General features: G+C 36.0%; 1 pseudogene; it reads right to left on the bottom strand.

The window, feature by feature from the left end:
* Nucleotides 1-5,815: 5,815 nt before the first annotated feature.
* On the bottom strand, nucleotides 5,816-6,208 carry LOC122097806 (annotated as a pseudogene).
* Between the last annotated feature and the right edge of the window lie 2,097 nt (nucleotides 6,209-8,305).

Below are 8,305 nucleotides of genomic sequence, written 5' to 3'. Positions count from 1 at the left end.
TCTGAGAGGGGAGGAATAATGGTAGACTTTTGATAGCAGTTTACTATTTGAGAATGATTAAAAAAAAAGTTGTGGCAGTAAATTTGGTTTGGAGAAAGAGTTATAATTTAGTTTAAACAGCGGTTGTATGGACTATGCATTAGACTTCAAAATTATTCTTTACAAGAGAATAGAAAGGATCAGAAAACAATGGGAGGACAATCTATGGAGAGGATGTGGATCCCTTTCCCACCCATCTTGTCAAGTTTTGAGTTTCATTTTCACATATATACATCGAGTGCTATGACTGCATTCACCCACTATTCCTCTTTCCATTCATCTACTCCTTCCTTTGTGCTCCCATCCTTGCTTTTGAAGTTTCTGTATTAGTAGGTACTAAAGTAGAAGTTTGTGAAATATGTTTTAAATTGAACATTACTCACACTTCACGCTGAGATAGAGAGAAGTCACTTGAGTCCACTGTGAATGATCTTTGGAATCACAGCAGCTAAGAAGTGTAACATCTCCGAAGAGAACTGTAAATGCTGAAACAAGTATGCACTGAAGATAGAATTCTAAACCTTTCTCCCATTCTCCCATTCACAGTTTCAAATGAAAATTTCTGCCCTCCCTTTCTGTGGTAAGCATGAACAGTAATTTTCTAATTACATGCTTTCTCATGTTATATTTAATCTTGTGTCCTTAACCAATTTTATTGTCACATAAGTTGACTTTGAAATTGTGTAGAATAGTTGTTCTTGGACAATTTTTGTATAGCTTTACTATGTACAATAAAACATTTAAATACATAGATATTCCATGAAATGGACGCTACATTCTTCAAGAGAACAAATTATTGTTGTGATAACAAAAAGCAAGAGAGGAACTTATCCCTTATTCCACTGAGATAGACTATTGTAATTGAAAATGACAGCATGGACTGTGATCTGCCTTGGAAAGGTAGTCTTTAAACATGAAGAAAGTGCAAAATAGAAAAGAAAATTCACATTTTTTTTTCTTTCTCTCTCTGTTTCTTGTATGTGTGTGTGTGTGTGTGTGTGTGTGTGTGTGTGTTTCAAGATTTGAATTCAGGGCTTCATGCTTGCTTGGCTTTTATATTTCTGGCTTTTTGATGGTTAATTGGAGATAAGAGTCTTGAGGGTTTTTCTACTCAAGGCTGGTTTTGAACTGCAACTCTCAGAGCTCAGATTTCTAAATAAATTACAGCTATGAGCCACTAGCATCTAGCTTTACATTTTTTTAAATACTCAGGTTAGATTTACTTGTCATGAACTGCGCAAATCTTGTGTTTCAACAGATGCAGATGCCCGCATGTCAAGATATCCCTATCAGTACATGGGTCACAGCCTGTGCATCAGGGAAGTCCTTTTCCAGGCAACAGCTCACTTTTCTGATTTCTTCCAACGTGGGGTTGCCTGTTCTAGAACTTCATATAAATGGCATTCTATCTGTCATGTAATCTTTTGTATAGCCTGTTTTTTGACTTCTCTCAGCTGGTTTTGGTTATCAGTCTACAATGTCTTGTATTCCTTTTAGCTGTTCCTTTCTGTTTTTGAGTCATATATCATTGTATATAACATATTTTTACCATCAATAGTTTTTTTCTTTTAAAATAGCTGTTAGGAAGCTCTACTAGTTCTCAAAGAGAATTGTATTATAGCCATTCTTCGTGTGTGTGTGTGTGTGTGTGTGTGTGTGTGTGTGTGTGTGTGTGTGTGTGTGTGTGTGTATTTGGTGCATAGGCCATCAAGTAATATTATCAACAATGTCTTTAGCAGTAGCAAAGGTAGAAGTTGCTGGGTACTGGTAGCTCATGCCTGTAATCCCAGCCACTTTGGAGGCTAAGATTTGAGAGTTTAGTTTAAAGCTAGCCAGGGAGGAAAGGTTCATCAGTTTCTTATATCTGATTAACCTAAAAAAAAAAGGCAGAATTGGAGTTGTGGCTTAAGTGGTAGAGTGCTAGCCTTGAGTGTAGTTCAGGGATAGCACTAAGGTCCTGAGTCCAAGCCCAGGGCCTTTTCAAAAAAAATAGTACTTTAGTCTCTAGTCCTCTATAGATCAGCAAACAGCTGTTTTTCACACCTTTCCATTAAGTTTCAAGGGATTATAGGAAAATTCAGACCAACATAAAAGAAAGCATCTGTTAATGACCAAATTTCATCCATAGGGCACATATGTAAATAGAAATGCAATACATTTGAATAAATTGAGTGCAATCATCTAGCTACATCCCACTGATGAGTTTTATTGTTCTACATGGCAATTGTTTGGCTATATTTTTCATAGTTTCCATTATATATTGGTGTTTTAAGAGGTTACCACCAGGCACATAGAAGATCTTTTATTATGAATCTAACTCCAATTGTCTGTTTGCCAGTTACATTCCATCTGTATCCAGCAACAAATGATGGGCTACTATGCTCTTTAATTGAGAGTCATTTGTCATCTAAGCTGCTTCTAGTACCACAATATATGCATCCTTCTATCCAGTGCTTTCTATGACAGACCTGCCAGAGACCTTATAAGTCTTGACACTTCTTTCTTTTCCGCCAGTAGTCAAATAGGATATTAGAAAAATAACATCAAAAAGCTGAAGAAATTATAGACAACAAACATGTGCCCTTCCCTTTGTTTCAGGAAATTAAATTGGAAGATTGTTGAAGTATATTTCTAGTGTGATTTTGGTCTATAATTTTTATAGAAAGAGAAATGCTTTGTATTTTGCTTTCTCTATACAATGTGTGTGTGTGTGTGTGTGTGTGTGTGTGTGTGTGTGTGTGTGTGTGTGTGTGTGTGTGTGTGACAAATCTGTGGCTTGAACACCAGACCTCATATTCAGGCTCAGATATTTTCCCCATGCCTGGTGCTCTACTACTTGAGTCACACCTCCAGTCTGGCATTTTGGTGTAATAAACCATTGCTATACTCAAAAATCACAAACCTCAGAATTTTTATATAGGTTTCTCTAGGCATTCACACATAGTGAAACCAAAGGAGGATATTCTTAGGAGATGATCACATAGGCACAATAGCTATGTGCAGCTGACTATATAAAATAATATTTATCCAAATGCACTACAGGAAGTGGAAACAAGAGGTTTTATAAATTTGTTAATGTTTTTGTTTTCCTTTTGTCTTGTTTGTTTCTGTATCTGTCTTTGGGAGGTGGGTAGGTGGGGTACAGAAATGGGACAAAGGGTGAACAAATACAGGAATGAGACTCACTAGACATTATATTGAAAATGAACTATATAATTTGTGGGTGGGGACAGAAGGAAAAAACTGGGGGTGAGGGAAAGTGACATTGTCCAAAAAGAAATGTACTCTTTATCTAACTTATGTAACTGCAATTCCTCTGTATAGCATCTTTGCAGTAACAATAAATGAAAAATAATTCCTCAGAATTTCATGCTGACAAAAAGTTTGCAAATATGATAGCACTTTATGATACCATGCACACCAATTTTTGGGAAAGACAAAGGTCATCTATGGTAGCAATGGTAGATCACTGACAGCCTGAGAGAGCTTTCTGAAGGGATTCTCAAGAGCCATAAAGAAACTTTTGAGGAGATATTTATTTTCCTTATCTTGAATGTAGTGACATTTTTATAGGTATATCCATATGCCCAAACTCACTAAGCTGAATCATTTAAATACACACCTTATTGTAGTTATACCTCAGTATACCTCAGTAAACTGAAAGCACCTAGGAAATAAGAGCTAGAACTAGATTATATCTAATTAACTAATTTCTACATAGCAAAAGAAGCAATTACCAGAATCCATATAGTAAACTCACAAAAATTGTTACGTATGCCTTTAACTTTCAGTGTTTTCTCTATGGTCATTTCCACCCTTATTGAGATATAAATGACATACAATAAGTTATACATTTAAATGGTACAGTTTAGTGAGTTCAGACATGTTTATACCTATAAAATTATTATTCCATTCAAAATAATGAATAAAAAGGTTCTGATAAATATGGAGAATATGGTTGTACTAGTTTACTTTCTCATCAACAGTGTATAAGGTGTTGTATTTTTATTTTTGTCCCCCATCTACACCAGCATTTGCTGTTTTCTTGATGATGGCCATTTTGACTGGAGTAATATGGAATTTTTGGGTGGCTTTGATTTGTATTTCAATTATACTAAGGATGGTGAACATATCTTGTATATATTAGCCATTTGTTTTTCTAAGAACTACCTATTCGGATCATTTTTCCATTTATTAATAAGATTATTACTTTAGTGCTTAATTTTTTTGAGTTCTGTGTATCTTATGGCTATGAATCCTTTATTAATTGAATAACTAGTGAAGATTTTTCTCCCATTCTGTGGGGTGTCTCTTGATTCAGGTAATTATTTCTCTTGCTGTGGAGAAATGCTTTAATTTGATGTAGTTCCCTTTATCAATTCTTGCTCTTACTTCCTGGGTGATTGGATTCTTAGATAGTTAGCTATTGTCTATAAGTTCCAGTGTCTTTCTATGTTTTCCTGTAGTAGCTTCTAAGTTGCAGATCTTTTTTTTTTAATTTAATTTAATTTAATTTGTGAACATACTGTACAGAGGGGTTACAATTACATGGGCAGGATAATGCGTACATTTCTTACCAAGCATTGCAGCCTCCTCCTTTGGTTTACCCTTCACATCCCTTCCCAGCCTCCCCAATCCCAATCCTTCTGTTCCCCCCCCCCCCCCCCCCCCCCCCCGCACCAACATTGTAAAGCTCGTTTTGGACATGACAACTTGTACTTCTCATTGTTGCAACAGGTCCACCTGTATCCTTAAACAACTGGTTTTTCCCCATCTCCTCCACAAGTTATACTGACATCAAATATAGTGAAAGCAGGGGTTATACTGTGGGGGAGGGACATACAAAGCAACAAAGAGATAATCTTATAAATGCGTTAGAAACACATGCATGAAAGAAAAAAAACATTAAAATACATATCTAAGGGTTCATTTTCCTGACATCACATTATCTGACCTTTTCCGCTTGACTCATACATATACTAGATATTGCAAATAAGGGAAACCATGGGAGACCTATGTTTCTTTGGGCCTGGCTTACTTCACTTAATATAATTTTTTCCAAGTTTTTCCATTTCCTAACAAATGGGCCAATGTCATTCTTTCTGATGGAGGCATAGAATTCCATTGTGTATATATACCACATTTTCTTGATCCATTCATCTACTGAGGGGCATCTGGGTTGGTTCCATATCTTAGCTATGGTAAATAATGCTGCAATAAACATTCTTGTGCTGGTAGCTTTAGTGTGGTCTTGTTTGTAAACATTTGGGTAAATGCCCAAAAGCGGGATTGCTGGGTCATAGGGGAGTTCTATGTGAAGTCTTTTGCGGAACCTCCATACTGCTTTCCAAAGTGGTTGAACAAGTTTACATTCCCACCAACAATGAAGTAAGGTTCCCTTCTGTCCACATCCCCTCCAGCATCTGTTGTTGTTAGAGTTCTTGATTTTTGCTGTTCTAACTGGGGTGAGGTGATATCTCAATGTTGGTTTGATTTGCATTTCTTTTATGGCTAGGGATGTTGAACATTTCTTCATGTGTCTATTGGCCATCCTTCTTTCTTCTTCAGAGATGTTTCTCTTCAAGTCTTTAGCCCACTTATTTATTGGGCAGTTGTTTCTTTGAGGATTTGTTGTTGGGGGGGGGTTAATTTTTTGAGTTCCAAGTATATTTTAGATATGAGACCTTTGTCCGTTGTATGGCTAGTAAAGATCTTCTCCCAATCTGTGGGCTTTCTATTGATCTTGCTAGCTATGTCATTTGCCCTGCAGAAGCTCTTAAGTTGCAGATCTTATATGAAGACTTTTGTTGTTGTTGTTGTTGTTTTCTCCAGTTTGTTCTGGCATGCTTCTAATGATATCAGAATCACCTGGATCAATGACAGCCAGTGTGCATACTCTCTAGTATTTTCCACATGCTGTGCCCAGGTCAATATTATTGCCACTGTAGTGATAGACACTAGTTTTTGCCAACATAGCATAGTATTCTATTTCACATTTCCTCAAGGCCAGGCAGTTGTTAGCGAGGATGACCAGCTTCCTTTTGCCCTGTCTGATCATCTTCAGAGTCTGCTTGTACCCCAGCACGTACTTTCCACTTTTCATAACAAGTTAGAGTCTAGAGTTGATCGACTTCAGGGACTTTTTCATCTTCTTGGCCATCTTCACCATCTTCCTGTCTTAGATGAAGGAGGGCTCCCAACTAAAAGCAGTTGACAAGATCGCTCGGTGGAGAGACATTAAGACTTTTGATCTGTTTGGAGCTGATTTTTATACAGGGTGAGAAATGGACTCTAGTTTCAGTCTTCCACATATGTATTACAAGTTTTCCTGGCACTATTTGTAGAAGATGCTGTCTTTTCTCCAGTAGATATGTTTCACACACTTGTCAAAAATCAAATGGCTGTATCTAGGTGGGTTTATTTCTGGGTATTATATTCTGCTCCATTAGTCTCCATGTCTGCTTTAATGCTAGTGCCATGCTATTTATGTGACTATGGTTTTATAGTATATTTGATTATTCATTTTACTAGGAATTGCTTTGGGCCTTTTATGCTTCCACATAAATTTTAGGACTGATTTTTCTATTTCTACAAAGAATATCACAGGGACTTTGATGAGTATGTATTGAATTTGTAGATTGCTTTTATTAGTATTGACATTTTCATGACATTATTTCTGCCAATTCATGAATGAGGAGGTCTTTCCCTATTCTTGTATCTTCTTCAAGACTTTTTCCTCCGAGTTTTATAGTTTTCATTGGAGAGGGTTGTCACCTCCTTGCTTAAGTTTCTATCTAGGTATTTTTTTAAAGGTTAGTGAGAATGAAGTTGTTTTCCTGAATTCTTAATCAGATTATTCATTGAGAGGAGCTATGGATTTCTTTTCCTGGTAAAACACGTTTTATGCCCATATTTTTTTTGTTATTCAGGTTTTCAACATGTGATTCATCTGTTTAAATAGATCCAGGCTTTATGTGGCCTGTAACTTAAACATATAAAAAATCAATATGACAATCAACAGGTAATTCTAGTGAGAAGTAGAATATTTAGAATAAAAGAAGTAATCAAAACAAAGTATAATTTTTAAGACCTGGAAAATATTAGAATTGATATTATTTCTTCCTTATGTTTTTTTTCTAGCTGCATTAAGAAATAGCAGACAGTCTGTTCTACGATTGCTCATAAAACCTTGTATACCTTATTGTTGAATGAAGGCTTTCCCATACATTAATTCTGGACAGTGTCATATACATTTTCCTAATTTTCTGCAAATTTCCTATCAAAGTATTTCTAGTATATCCTAGTATTTCTAAATTTTTAATTGAATTTTATTTTATTGTAAAAGTGATATACAGAGGGGTTACAATTACATAAGTAATTTTTTGTATGCTGATTTTTTAAATCTTGCTACATTGCTGAACGTGTTTATCATATTTAGGAGTTTTTGGCAGAATCTTTGCTGTCTTTTAAGTTTAGGATCATATGTCATTTGCAGACTGGGATAATTTGATTTCTTCCTTCCTTATTTCAGTTCCTTATTTCTTTCTCTTGCCTTATTGTTCTGGCAAGGAATACCAGGACTATACTGAATAATAGTGGGAAAAGTGAACACTTGTTTAATTCCTGACTTTGGAGGAAATGATTTAAAATTTCCCCTATTTCCATAGGGGAATGGGCCTCCATGTTAAGGTCTGATCCTGTAGACACTCTAACACTTTGTAGTTATATTCAGCTACAAATTTGGGGCTTATTGATTCACCCCCGCCCCCTGCTTTAGGAAGCCCCTTTGTATAAATTCAGTAACACACTAAGTCTGTACTCCTTGACAAAACAACTCCAAAGAAGAAGCAAGAGAAAGAAGGAAAAGGGAAAAGGAGAAAGAAGGAGAAAGCAGAGCCAGGTGAGCACATCTTTGCTTTTCCACTACAACTGTCCATGTTGCTCATTTTCAACATCGTCTCAGAAAGCTGCAAAACTATGTTGATCCTAGCATATCTTTCCAGTTTTCTTGTCTTAGTATTACCAGTATTTCCACATGGTTATCTCTACAGAGAACAAAGTGCTTAAAAAAAATCTCCATCTATAAATCTAGTGGGTCTGTGAACATAACTACCTTATTGAGGCAGGTTTCAGTTAAAAGCAATACCCATGGGTGTTACATTATACTGAATTTTCACAGAACATTTAAGATATGATTTCATTTCTGTTTATTCACATAGACATAATTTTTCAAGTATGTGGATGACATACCCCCTAGAGGGGGCCA

Source organism: Dipodomys spectabilis, unplaced genomic scaffold (assembly GCF_019054845.1).
Source record: "Dipodomys spectabilis isolate Male_0828 unplaced genomic scaffold, ASM1905484v1 ptg000436l, whole genome shotgun sequence".
Classification (NCBI taxonomy): domain Eukaryota; kingdom Metazoa; phylum Chordata; class Mammalia; order Rodentia; family Heteromyidae; genus Dipodomys; species Dipodomys spectabilis.
The sequence above is the reverse complement of the archived record's forward strand: the minus strand, read 5'-3'. Positions and strand labels throughout refer to the sequence as shown.